This window comes from Vitis vinifera, chromosome 14 (genome assembly GCF_030704535.1).
Source record: "Vitis vinifera cultivar Pinot Noir 40024 chromosome 14, ASM3070453v1".
NCBI lineage: Eukaryota > Viridiplantae > Streptophyta > Magnoliopsida > Vitales > Vitaceae > Vitis > Vitis vinifera.
The window spans coordinates 19651892-19665666 of record NC_081818.1 but is presented as its reverse complement, the minus strand read 5'-3'; the positions used below and the strand labels follow the sequence as shown (position 1 = coordinate 19665666).

The window sequence follows — 13775 nt, the reverse complement described above, 5'->3', positions numbered from 1 at the left end:
GGCCTCTTTTGGTTTCTCTTGGGATAGTAACTTTCCATAGCAATGTGAAATGCATGAATGTGGATGTATCTTATGGCGAATTTCAATCTTTTAGTTTATCCATTCATCTCACGGGCAAAAAGGCTGTAAGTGAAACAGGTATATCTGATAGGGCATGGCCTTTCCCCTATAAATAGAGGTCTCTGGAGTCCTAAGGATCACATCCAAAGCTCTCTGTCTCTGTTTGGTTCCCTTACAAAACTAACCACCATACTCCCTCTTCCTCTACCTCTTCCTCCTTCCCTCCCTCTCTCTCTCTCTCTCTCTCTGTTACACACACACACACAAAATACCCAGGATATATATTTTGTTTAATGTTATGTTGGAGGAGGCACTGGTGACGTTGTTGACAGAAGATAGAGAGCACAGATGATGAAATGCAAGGAGCCAGCATCTCACTCCTTTGTGCTCTCTATTCTTCTGTCATCACCTTAAGGCCCTCTCCATACTCGTAATACTAGGATTATTACAATTAACTAGCATTAGGAAGCAAATGAATAAATTGTTCATGCATTCTTCTTCTTTTCATCACGCTGATAAGTTAATTATAGATTAAACTTCAATGTTTATTTTCTTCTAATTGTTTCCTACAGGTTCACTTGGGTATTCCAGAAGATCAAAGCATGTGGAGGCTGTCAATTAGCAGTGGTGGTTTTATGTACGGCAATCATCAAGTTTTAAGTCTTCGTGTACAGTCTGACGATATCCTTGTAGCTAGGGCTCGCTGCATGTAGCTTACCGAACTGGTTACCTTACTCCACACTCCAAGATCTAATGGTTTTGATTTGATCTCATCTTTTGATCTGTTTGTTTCTCCATTAAGCTTTATATTGAATTGAACTTGCACCCACCTGTTTCTTGTATTGAAAATTCCCGAGAAATATGTTTTGCTTGATGTCATGTTTCTGTCAGTTTCTCTATCTAGCTGAGGTCTGGTCAATCACTTGCACCTACATGGTGGTATCGGACAGAATTTTAACTCTTCCAAGAAATTGATGTTCCTTGGATATGTCTTTCTGAAAAATTTAATTTTCTCCTCTTCAGCTGTTTATTGGATTGATTTTTCATGACTTGGTGGTATCTGTGCAGAGAATTTCAACTTAATTTTCCAACAATTATCTTTCACTTGATATCAAAGTTATAATACAAATTTCTTTTATTTCAAAAACAGAAAAGATCTGATGTAGTCTGAAAACTAAGAAAATCTAGGACCAACATTAGGCCTATATCCATGGAAGCTTAGATCCTTGCGGCATAAAGATCTGATCAGTAAGGTACTTCCAATCAGGTAAATCACTGTTCCGAGGAATGTTTTTGCAGTTTTGTGGGTGATGAATCCATTGACTAGTATCCCAAAGTACCAAGAATTTACAACAACATTCTCATCTTCTTCCTCTAGCTAATTTCACCAATATTTCAACAAGCCATGTATCTCCTTGTCAGGTTTTAAGGTTACATACAAGAGTTAGTTTCCAAGAAAGGGGAGAAGCAAGAAGGTTCCTAACCCAACAAAAATACAACAGCGTCGGAGAATGACCAATGACCAATGATCTCATTAGATCATTAGGAATGACAGACTTTTGGAAACATGAAGGACAACGATCTAAAGACATTGATTTAGTGACTAATTTCTGCCTAATAAATAGGCAATTGCTAAGAGTCCTGCATCTCCTAATCTAAATAACAAATATGGGCAGAGTCTTGAATTTACAACTTCTTCTTGATAAATATGTCCATGCATTAGCAGTCATCCATGATATTCTGTAAGACCCAGCCTTTCCATTCTTTGAATATATGCCATATTTTTTAGATTCAAAACCCATTCGATAAGGCTTTGTTTGTAACTAATTCAATAATGTGGTTTCAGTGAAGGGATGGAATTGATTAACCCATTGGCGTTTTATATCTAATCAGCAGAAAGAGTCATAGATATGATCCTTAACATTCCTTTTTCATATTCACACACACACACATAGGTTACAAAAGATTGAAATGACCAGATAGAGTAATTAACCACCTCTTTTTCCATGTCTCCTTCCCAGGCATTTAATTTCTTTTTAATTTAATTAGATACAAAAAAAACCACAAATCCGTAGTAAATGAAGATTTTCTTTCACAATTTTGGGGAATACTATCTATATTGTGAGTAAAGTATCAATTTATTGAACTAAAGATAAAGTCTCCATAAGATCTCTAGAAGCACTCTTTTGTCAATCTTGTATCCCCAAATTTGGATATGATGAAATAGGGCAAGGCAAAAGAGGAGAAAACCACAATAATGGAACAAGGAAAATAAACATCTATGTATTCAACATTTCCCATATAATTGTGAAAGCTGCAATATAGTAAAATAAGTGAGTATTTGATAAAACTTAATACTTATTACTTAATAATTTAAGTTAATTTTGAATTAAATTATTTTTAAGTTGTAAACTTAAAATTTATTTAAAATCATCAAATTAACATATTTACCTTCATTAATTTAATTAGTATTTATCCTTATTAATTTTAGTTCCTATTTCTTTTCATTAATTTTAAGTAATAAATTTATTTATAAAACATTCATCTTAAAGTATTGTAGATACATAAGTTAACTATAAAATATTTATTTTGACTTAATACTTAAAGTTAAAAATAATTTTAAATTATAATATTAAATTATTTTATCAAACATGTTTCATCTATTTAATGATTTAAATTAAGTTATTAAGTCATATTAAGTTATTAAATTGATTTATCATACCACTTTAAAGGCTCCTAATTTTTTCCCATTATGGAGGATGAATATATGTTCTATCTATTTTGTGTAATGACTATACATGGAAGTTGTGTGAGATGTCTTGAACCATTAAGCAAATCTTGTTTCCTCTTGTATATAATACTGGACAGATCTCTAAAGATTACGAACATGCAAATGGATAGATATTGCAGAAGATGGAGTGGAAAGTCACATGGAAGTTTTGTCTTGTCTTGTCCACAGCTGATTCTCCATGGTCAAAGACAGCCAGTATATATTCTATCCATGCCAGTTGGACTTGTGGAAGACTCCACTTCCTTTTCATCTTACATGTTTGTTATTTAGATACAAATGCTAAAGTTCTGATTCATGGAATGTAATTTCATCATCTCTCAATACCCTTTTGATTACTTCATTTACCATCATTTTTTCTGCTAATTTTTCTCCTTATTTTTTAGTGGAGCTTTCGTGCTTGGTGGTAGACATGCACTCAGAATGGATGAATCATGCATAATATTAACGCATTTGCAGGATATGAATCATTCCCTTTGTATTCTAAACAAGATATAGTTGGCTCGAATCCATCCTTTAGCATGAATTCTTCACAGACCAACAAGGGTAGATTATTAAAAATCAAAAGTTGCTCGAAGAGATAGTAAAGAATAATCCATGTTCACTCTTGAAATCCTAAATATTGAAGTGTAACTTAGGAGCTAGCTGTGAATATACTAAGAAAAACAATCATTTGATCCTATAAGTTAATAAAATGTATCTGCGCTAATATTGTAATGCAAAGCTCCTTCTGTTTTGCTTGAACATTTATTAATTATGGACTAATTGCTGGAAAGTTGGCTGCATGCTGTCATATGTTGCCAACACTATTGGCCTGATCTCCTGCAGCCATGTTAGGTGGATAATGAGCTTTTGAAAGGCAATTCTTGTAATATTGAAGGTGAAACGGGTTATTGTAACAGTTAATTGGTCAGATGCTACATCATTCATGTATGTCCTTGAGGATAAGATTGCTACTCCCAATGTTTTTAGAAACCCTAGCACCTTCAAAATCTGCCACTTTCACGTGTATTTCAGAGCATAATCCCGTTGGACTCCACCAAAGAATTCAGTAGTGTCACCTAAAGATGTCTCTGTTATGTAAATGCAGAAAAGGCACTGACCCATGGAGTTAGCTAGAAACCAGAAGTAAGCCCCACACATCATCTTTGTATGTTACATATCTCTAAGGAGACCATTCAGAAAGTGTATAGGACTTCAATATCAACTAAAGAAGAAAAAAAGAATTGCAGCTACAAATTCTTTTTTATATGATTTTTGTGGTTTTCGGTAAAATAAATTAAATTATTTGTTATTTTCCTAAAAGTTTATACTTATAAAAAGACAAACAAAATTCGGATTCATATATAACAAACAAATAGGAAAAATGTAAATTGTAGAAAAGGAGATCAATCTTCCCGCTAAACCAAGATCTGATACTATGTTAAATTATCAATATCTTTTCTAAAATTTTAAATTTACAGGATTTGGATTCAATATACATATCATACTCCTTAATAGGTTTAGTAAAAAAAGGAACACCCGTATGAAGTAAGAATTTCATGCATGCATTGCAATAGATCCTACTTATCAAGCCAAATCAAACTTTTTGCTCCATTAGAAACTGTTACAACAAAACCTACACTACAGTGGCCGGCATTTGTCTGTTTATTTGGATTTTGAAGAAACCTGAGTTTATGAAAGATGTGAATAAAAATCTATGAAAAAAAAATTATTATTAAGACTTCAAATCTCAAATAAAGTTCAACTTTTCTAGTTCTATATTTTAAAAAAAGGAAAGTCGGGACTAAGACTTAACCTAAAAAATATCAAGCATTCTAAAAGAATGTGAACCCTATTAAAACTTCAGATTAAAACAAAAAAAAAAAACAAAAAGACAAGACCTAACTCTCTTCACAGGATATTTTATCAAATATGAGCATCCAAAATTTCTTGACTCTTCTCTCACAATTTGATATATCATTTGCAGAATTTAACAAAGCGTTATTCTAATTGGCTGAAGATAATGGCAAAAGGTTTAGCTAGATTATTCTTATGGATGATCATGAAAACCTAAAAAATTAGAAAACCCTATTTTAATGTTGCAACTAAAATTCCATAACAGTCCCGTGGTTGTCTACAATTAAGGTGGAGCCTGTCACAAGGCTTACATCTTTAACCAATAGAACAACCCCACAAACAATCAGGGCAACTTCTTGGGACGAGGATAGAAGAGTTTATATAATAAAGAATAATGGAAATGGCGTGAGCTTGGTTGTTTATTATCAATTTCAAGTTGCCATATATATACAAGGTTTACATCAGAGAGTGAATTTAAAATATACATAAAAATAGCAACACAATATTCAACAAATAAAGGAATTTGTTAAGATATTAAATTGGAAAGATTGTAGGAACCGAAGTTGTTGAGTAACCAAGTAGTTCTGAATTTGAATTTGAATGTGTAACAACCCACTCCCAACCGTGTAGATATTGTCCGCTTTAGACCTAAAGGGGTCTTCACGGCTTTAAAACGCGTCTACAGGGTTACGAGGAGTCCATACTTATATAAGACCAGGAACTTTCTATCCTATCCAATGTGGGATGTCACAAACCCCCCCTCCCCCTATGCAGACACAACATCCTCGTTGTGTCCCACGAGATTGTGGAACCAAACAAACGAACACCCTTACGGGGCCAAATAAATCCCCACACCAAGGTCGGAGATCAACTCTGATACCATTTGTAAAGACCCGCTCCCAACCATGTAAATATTGTCCGTTTTGGACTCAAAGGGGCCTTCATGGCTTTAAAACGCGTCTACAGGGTTAAGAAAAGGTCATACTTATATAGCGTCAGGAACTTTCCCTCCTATCCGATATGGAATGTCACAAAATAACCAATAACAATTGGTCTAACATACCCTTACAAGATGGGGAGCCATTGTAGACACCAATCTTGGATGTCAATTGGTGATGGCCAATTTTGGATAGCAATTGGTGAGAAGATTCGCTATCTAATCTTGAGAGGTTACATGTGAGACGCGAAGCACTCCTAAAGCCACTTTGTCTCAAACAAAATAAAAGTTGATTGTTGTATCTTTCATTTGCGAATGAAAAACTAGATTGGGACAAGGATACGTTGCCCATGTTATCATAATTAATAGTTGGAGGTGAGATTAGAATTCCAAGTTCTTGGAGAAGAGAAAGCATGCATGATAGCTCTATGGTAGTGAACACAATAAACCTGTATTCAACTTCTATAGAAGATCTTACAACCAATGTTTGTTATATGGAGGATCAAGAAATGAGATTACCATTCAAATTAACAAGATAGGTTGAAGTTAAGGTTCGGTCATGAGGATTTCCAGCCTAATCAATGTCCAAGAAGGCATGAAGGGACAGTGGTTGCTTGCGACATAGATAAAGACCATAAAAAATAGTATGCTTGAGATAGTGAAGCAAACGTTTGATAGTTGTCCAATGATTTTGAGAAAGTGAGTGCATGAATTGAGCAAGTTTATTCACTATGAAATAGATATCTAGTGAAGTTAGTAAGAGATATTACAAAGACCCCATGACTTGTCGGTATTCGATAACATTGGCCAACAACCACCCATCACTTTGAAGAAGAGACTCAATAGTAGACATAGCATTGTTAATCAACAAAGCCCAAAGGTTACATCATGTAAACGTCCTCATTGAGAGTGTCATGCATGAAAGCATTGTTAACGTCCATTTGACGAATAGGCCAATCATTAACCAAGGCAATAGAGAGAACTAATCAAATTGTAGTTAGTTTAACAACAGGACTAAAAGTTTCATGATAGTCCACTCCTAGTATTTGATGGAAACTTTTAGCAACTAGTCAAGCCTTGTAGCTAGCAATGGTGTCATTCGGATTCCTTTTGATTTGAAACACCCATTTATAGCCAATAATAGCTTGATTAGAAACCTCAAAACATACTCCCAAGTACCATTCTGAATAAGAGCATTTAGCTCATCATTCATAGCAACCCGCCAATGAGGATCACGAATTATAGTTGACACACAAGTGGTTCATGTGATATTAGAGTGTAGTTTACTCTTTTTAATGCAATCGAGCTCCTATAGGAAAGGCTCTTTCAAAATCCAATTCTAAAGTTGACTCAACACTCCACTAAAGAAAGTCAATTGTACTCTAGTATCCTATGAAATAAAAACGAGTTAAAGCTTGGGTTCATGACCTATTATTAAGTGTATGCAAACTCCCCATGAATTAGCGTTCATAGTGCTATCAACCCAACAAGATTACTTCTCCAATCATTGAGTTACAAACCCTCTTGATCAATTGAAATATTTTAGCTCATAAAGAGCATATGTTAAATTTCACTTAAGGAATAACTATAGCTACAAATTTCATGATCACATGTCATTTACATCAACTTAGGAGACACGTTGTCTTAATCCTATGAGATATCGTGGTGCCTCTATTGAGAATAGTTATTGCCACCAACCTCCATCAATAGTGACTCAATCAATAAAAATATATGACCACATTAGGGTCTCATTCATAGTCAAAGTCTCTTGTTGATTTCAACACAGGCTTAATATCCTTTCAAGGTTGAGAGTCCATGCAATATAATGGCTTAATAAATCATAACAATATAATAGTCTTACATTATAATTCATCGTAGGTCTTGTCCAATGTGTAACCATATATACTAGAGCACTCGTCATGGGAAACTCGTCCTAACGGCTAAGACAAGTTGTCCCTCCAATTAAGAGGTAGTACACTACAACCTTTATTAGATTACCCAAATCTATGAATCAATTGTGAACTACTTATCTTCTTGCAAACAACCCATGACTTGTATCTTCTATGAAACTCCTAATATATCTAAGTCATGCACAATGCAATTGATATAGATCTAAATGCTCAAATCAATGTCAACAAATACAATGGATAGACAAAATGGAAGTTCATGTCTAACTTTGTTATATCATATCTTTCTTTTAAGTTTTATAGCTCAACATACTCTCACTAGTTCTAAAAGCAAATTGGCACCATAGAAAGAATATGCTCCACAACCATATCAACTCTTTGGACTATCTCTCAAAATGATAATACTTTCTATTTATGCATTTTCTTTTCTAGTGGTAACTTAGTTCTTTAGACTATGCCACCGCTCTACTATTGTCACATGATAACATCTTAGATTATGGAACCAAGGGAACTACCCATAAGCCAAATGACTTCCTTTGTAGTTTTAGAAGTAATAACAAATACCACTTAGAGTAGCGAGTCATCAGTAGACTAAATGTTTGATTTCCAATAGCTAAGGTGTATCAATTGATCATAAAGACTCATAAGCATATATTCCCTTGTTCTCCTATGGTATTTGAGTATATGCTTTACATTTGCCAAAGCTCTAATCCTAGACAGGACTAAATCTACTCATCATCCCTATAGCAAAAGCAAATATCTCGTCTAGCACATACATCACATACATAAGGCTACCCATTGTAGAGTTTTTCTCTCCTCAAATGTGGAAATACATTGATCCTAAGAAAAAAAAACACCAAACTTAAGGGTAGCAACCCTTTTTAGAGTCTTGCAACATTGCACTTAACCAAATGCTTGTTAGTGTAGGTGACATAGTGCAATTTTCTTATTGTTGTAGTCCTAAAGGACTTTGATCCTAAGAATATATTACACTCCTTCTAGATTCTCCTCTAGAACTAAGTAGACAACCAAATCTTAACTAATGATTGTATCTCTACATCATTTCAAATGAGTAGATAGTTATCTTAGAGCACCATCATGATTCCCTTATGTCTTCTTGTACACACAAGGTCCTATGCTATGAAAATGTCTAGTTGCATCATATAAATGCTAACATTAAGATGACTGTTAAAGAACTCTATCTTGATATCCAATTTTTATATCTTATAATTAAGATATATCGTAATGGATAGGAGCACTCTGATAGATTTGAGTATGACTACTAATGAAAAGGTTTTCTATAGTCAAAAAAATGTTTTGAACTATAACCTTTAGCTACAACTCTATTCATATAAGTCTTAAGCCTTCCACTTACTCATTTGTTGCTCTTATAAACCAACTTATACGTATAGGTTTTTATCCCTTTAGGTGCTTCTATAGGAATCCAGACTATGTTGGAACATAAAGATTCTAACTCTCCCTTCATAACTCCTCGCCAAGAATGAGCACTATTATCGCTTACTGCTTCATCATAATCCGTGGGGTACAAACCTCTCACTTGATGAGGTACTCCTGTAATAGAAGTATTAGGAATGACATGTGCTTATACTTTTAGATCTATAGTATCTTATGCAAAAGTAGGACTATCTTCTAGTGTCCTCTAATGTATATCATTCTTTGTCTTATTACTTATCATATAATCTTCATAAAAAATCTGGTATTTGTTTCAACAATCACTTTATAATTATCTTGACTACAAAGCAATAACTCTTAAATCCTCTTGGATATCCTATAAACTGATATACCTCTTAGGTAAAAGGTATAACACAATTTCCAAGACAAATCCCCAAAAGAATATGGGAAGTGATGAGAAACCAATCATCGATCTCACTATGTCCATCATAGTTTGATTTCTTCTTTCCTCCACTTCATTTTGCAATGGAGTTCTTGGTGCATACAACTAGGATATAATCCTATGCTCCCTAAGGAAAGAATCAAACTCGAAAGAGATACCACCTTGATTTAATTGAAGTTCCTTGATATGTTTACCCATTGGGCTATCCGATTCAACCTTGAATTCAATGAATTTATCCAAGGCATCGGATTACCTATGTACTAGGTACGCATATCCAAACCTAGAGTGATCACCAATAAAAGTGATGAAATACCCATACTATCCCCATGCAAGAACGCAAAAAGGTTCACACATGTGAGCATGCACTAACTCCAAAAGGAAATAGCTTGGAGGATCACCATAGGTGTTGTTCTCCTTCTCTCAAGGTAGATGAATCTAGAGAACTATCCATCCCCAATTAAGGGGGAAGCTCCAAAAGGAAATAGCAACCCAAGAATAGCAATATCCAATTCTAACTAAATACTATTTGGAAAGATACTTCTCATGAAAATTTATTAAGAATGTCAAAATACTTAATTTTATAACATTTATTTCGATAACCATCTTAATCATAAATTATCTATCATGAATTTCCCAAAATTAGCTTATTTTATTTAAATCAAAATCTTGTAAAAAAAAATAGGAAAAATCTTATCTTTATTAAGATTTGAATAATTAAGAACTCTTCCTTAAATGGAAAAAAAAATATTCTTAGAGATTTCAAATATTTAAGAAGATTTTAAATAAAATGAAATATCTAAGAATTAATTTTAAAAGCAAACAAAGATCTTTATCCTTTTCCAACTTATCTTTTTATTCAAATAAAATTTCCTAACCATGAACATTCGAATTCAAATAAGTTTTCTAATTTTTAAAAATACTTGAAAATTTATTTCCAATCAAAAATATCAAATATTTCCTCATCACCTTTTAGGGATTTTGTTGCGAATTTGATAATTAAAATTTGGATAAAATCCAAATTATCAAAATAGCCCTACAACCAAAGATAGGGGTTGGTGGAAATTGAACCCTAAAAACCAATTTGCCACCAAAAAAATGCACTAAAAAAGAAGCCTAAAACCAAGCCCAAACAACAAAAAAGAATTTGGTCCAAACACAATCCCCAAACAACATTGCCCTTTTTTGTGACCTTACTTTAATTGATCATATCTCCCTTGTTTCAACACCAATTTGCAAACCATTTAAAGTTTTAGATTCTTGACTTCTTAAGCTTCAAAACCATATATGGCTTGCCACAAGAAACTCATGGTAGCTAGCCGAATTTTGAGTCAAAGTTAAGGTTAATGTGTTATCATGGATCTAAAAATAAAAATAAAAAACATAAAGAAAAAACCTTCCAAGAATTCTTCTTTTCTCTTCAGTCACCATAGATGGACAAAAAAATGAAATTTTACTAAATAAAAATTTTTATACTCTTCTAATGGAGTTTACAACTCATCTATTAAAAAGAAAATATTTTTACAATAAAATAAAAATCTTATACTTCTTATGGGACTTGCAACTCATTTAGGGAAAGAATATTTCAATCACAACTATATTAAATCACAAATATGAATATCATATTCATTCATTCATTCATTCATTCATTCATTTGGGTCATGGGATGAATATGCAAACCCTATAAAACAAAATGAGCACAAAATAGTTATAGCATGCAAAAACCTGACCTAGGGCTCTAGTACCAGTTTCTAAGAACCTCATATTACTCCATTCTATGGCTCTAGACCTTGTAAGATGCATACATTTACCATTAGCTTCTCTAGATCTAACACAAAGAAAAACTATGGCTATAAAAACCAAAATAGATATTAGATCTACAAGTTAAAACTCTTACCTACAATTTGAATGTTCCCAAATTGTTTCAAAGCCAATAATGATGTTGAAAAAGGTCATAAAACTTGTTTACCTAGTGTTCTTCCACCCAATCTCTCCTCACATGGATCTAAGCACAAGAAAGGTATGAATTTTTCTCTTCTTCCTTGATGATGGCTAGGGTTTCTCTCTGGGGGCTCTTTGGAATACACAAAATGGCAAAAGTTCAAACCTTAAACCCTTAAGAGGTTTTATATAAGGCTCCCTTATGGGTTTAAGTGACTTGAGCCCAAATTAGGCTTAGGTCACCTAATTCAACCTACTTGGGCCCTAATTAATTAGCTTAATCCAAAAAGTCAATTCATAAGATCTAGTGCAACCTTGTCTTTTTACAAAAAGGCTCTTATGTACACTTATGAACTAAAAACCCAAATTCCTCAAATAAAATATGCCTCCATAAATTAGAAGCTTGATCAGGGACCATTGGAACCCATAGAAAAATATCGGCTCTGTTAGAATTCAATCTTGAAGTTGACTTAACACTCTACTAGAGAAAGTTAATTGCACTACAATATCCTATGAAATTACAACAAGTTAAAAGCTCAGGTTTATGACCTACTATTCATTGCATGTAGCCTCTCCATGACTTGGTGTTCGTAATATAATAGGATGGTGCTATAAAACCGTCAAGATTACTTCTCTAATCTTTGAGTTACAAACTTTCCTATTATGTGACCAATTGATATACTTAAGCTCATAAAGAACATATATCAAATTCTACTTAAAGATTTATTGCAACCACTGATTTCATGGTCACATTTCTTTTGAATCAACCAAGATGACACAATGTCTCAATCTTATGAGACATCATGGTGTCTCTATTGAGAATACTTGTTACCATCAGTCTCTATTAAGAGTGTTCTAATTAGTAGGGACATATGACCACATTAAAGTATCACTGATAGGTCAAAGTCTCCCACTGATTTCAACACAAACTCAATATCCTCTCAAGGTTGAGATTCCATGTAATATAGTAACTAAGTGGATCAAGACAATCTAATAACCTTATGTCATGATTCATCATAGGTCCTGTTCAATGTATAACCATACACATTAATACACTCACCATGAAAAACTCATCTTGATGGCCAAGACAAATTATCCTTCCTATTAGGAGGCAGTGTACTTGGATTGCCTAAATCCATGAACTGACTATGAACTACTTATTATCTTACAAGCAACTCATGACTTGTATCTTGTATGCAACTCCTAATGCACCTAAGTCGTGTACAATGCAAGTGATATGGATTTGAATGCTTAAATCAATATAAATGCACATAATGGATAGATAAAGTGAAAGCTCATGTCTAACTTTGTTTCATCATGTTTTGCTTTTAAGGGTTCTATTCCAACACTACGCACGATGTAAATACGGAATTCAAAACCAATAATAAACATAGATCTAGAAATAATGAATCCATACATGTGATTTAGATGTTTCTAGATCGAATCTAACCTGAAGAAGATGTTGAATTCACGATAGTCGTCTTAGAGCTCGTCTATCTAATGATTTTCCACTCGATCTCTCCCTTCAAAGATTTTGACACAAAATAAGAGTAGGCTTCTCTTTCTCTTTTAAGGGTGGTTAGGATTTGCTTTCTCCCTAGAAGATGATGAAAAAAGTGTCAAAAGCTTAAACCCTAAACTCCTAAAGAGGCTTATATAGAATTCCCTTTAGGTTTAAGTGACTTATGCACAAATAAGGTTTAGGTCACCAAATTTAACCCACTTGGATTATAGTTACTTAATTAGCCCTATTGAACTCCAATTAATTAATAAACCTAATCTAGAAAGTCTATTCATAGATCTAGTACAACCTTGAATTTTTTACTAAAATGCCCTTATGCACACTTATGAATTACAAACCTCAATCCCTTAAACAAAAGACATCACCAGAAACTAGGAGCTCGACACAAGACTATTAAGACTTATAACAAAATACTAGCTTCCTCAAAATCCATTTTTGAAGTTTACTTAACACTCTATTAAAGAAAGTCAACTACACTCCAGTTTTCTATGAAATTACAATGAGGCAAAGCTTGGGTCCATTACCTACTATTAATTGCATGTAAACCCCCCTTGAATTAGTGTGCGTAATCTAATAAGGTAATGTTATCAGTCTATCAAGATTATCTCTCTAATCCTTGAGTTACAAATCCTTCTATTGGGACAATAGATTTTATGGTCACATGTCCTTTGGATCACCCAAGAGTGCATGTTGTCTCAATTTCAAGAGATATCATGGTCCTTTATCGAAAATACATGCTGCCACCAACCTCCATCAAAACTAACCTAGTCCATAAGAAATATATGAAAACTTTAAGGTCTCACCCACATGTCAAAACATCTTGTTGATTTCAGCACAAGTTCAATATCCTCTCAAGGGTGAGACTCCATGCAATAAAATAGCTTGGTGAAATCATGACAATCTAATAGTCTTACATAATAACTCATTGT

General features: G+C 33.6%; 1 non-coding gene across 1 annotated transcript; it reads left to right on the top strand.

Annotated features, from left to right (window-relative positions):
• Positions 1 to 375: 375 nt before the first annotated feature.
• Positions 376 to 478, top strand: MIR156I (microRNA MIR156i). Its single transcript, NR_127739.1, has one exon. It is a non-coding gene; the product is annotated as a microRNA MIR156i (primary transcript).
• Positions 479 to 13775: the final 13297 nt, after the last annotated feature.